Genomic DNA, 1,017 nt, shown 5'->3' with positions numbered 1-1,017 from the left:
CCTTCCCTCTCCTCCATTTCCGGTATATATATGTGTGTTATACCTATATTGCCCAAAAGCAGTCAGTCTTTCTAGTGTTAATATCGATATCGGAATATTATGCGCAAAAATATACTCAAATCCACTTTGGATTAACCTTTCACTCGTCAGAAAAGGTAGCAATCACGCGAAACATTGTAAATTCCTTACCTGCCGATCCAATCAACCGCAATGAGGTCGCTTAAAGAAGTCGTATCCCCGACTTATTAAATATTAGCCACGCTTCACGCTCGATCTCGGTTACCTTTCTCGCCAGTGTAATTCTACCGATCCGGGAAACGATTCCGCAACAATCGCGCCGCGAATGATCGATGCAGCATTTTAACGACACGCTCGTCGAATTTACTCGTTAGAAACGCGTCACGTAGACTAATTGGCTCAAGCGAATGGCGCCATATTGTCATATTATACATTTACTGTTCTCATACTATGACTATAACGTATAGAAGTCTATGTACTATGCATTTACAACATTCTTACGGGGTTAAGATAGTCATGTGACTTTCCTAACATTTGTCAGCAAATTTTTCACATTTGCTCTGTTTTTCTGACATGGTATCTGTATGTTTGTAGTATCCAAAACTAATGCAAGATTTCAGAATTGTTTCATCTAACCATGAACAAAAGATATAGAACAGATATCGAATAGAATAGATGTTCACGATAATCGTAAAATGTTGATTCCATAATCGGCGTTCGCCGTGAACGATTCTACAGAAGAGTTACAGAATTCGTTTCTCGCGGGGGCTTTCGAGCCTTTGTCCGCGTAACGACGCCGGAAGCGCGGAGAGAGAAACCCAAATCGATGAGCGTTCGAACGGAAAACGCGCAATCTTATAGTCGAACCTACCACCCGGCCTCCTCCTCCTCCTCCGTCGGCTTCTTTTCCAGCCTTTCATTCTTTTATCGAATTTTATCTGTCTCCGTCCACCCTATTTCCTCCCCGTGACATTTCTTCGCTCCGGGGGTGGGAGGGAA

This window comes from Ceratina calcarata, unplaced genomic scaffold (genome assembly GCF_001652005.2).
Source record: "Ceratina calcarata isolate Rehan_Ccalc_2016 unplaced genomic scaffold, ASM165200v1 scaffold371.2, whole genome shotgun sequence".
NCBI lineage: Eukaryota > Metazoa > Arthropoda > Insecta > Hymenoptera > Apidae > Ceratina > Ceratina calcarata.
This window is presented reverse-complemented; position numbering follows the sequence as displayed.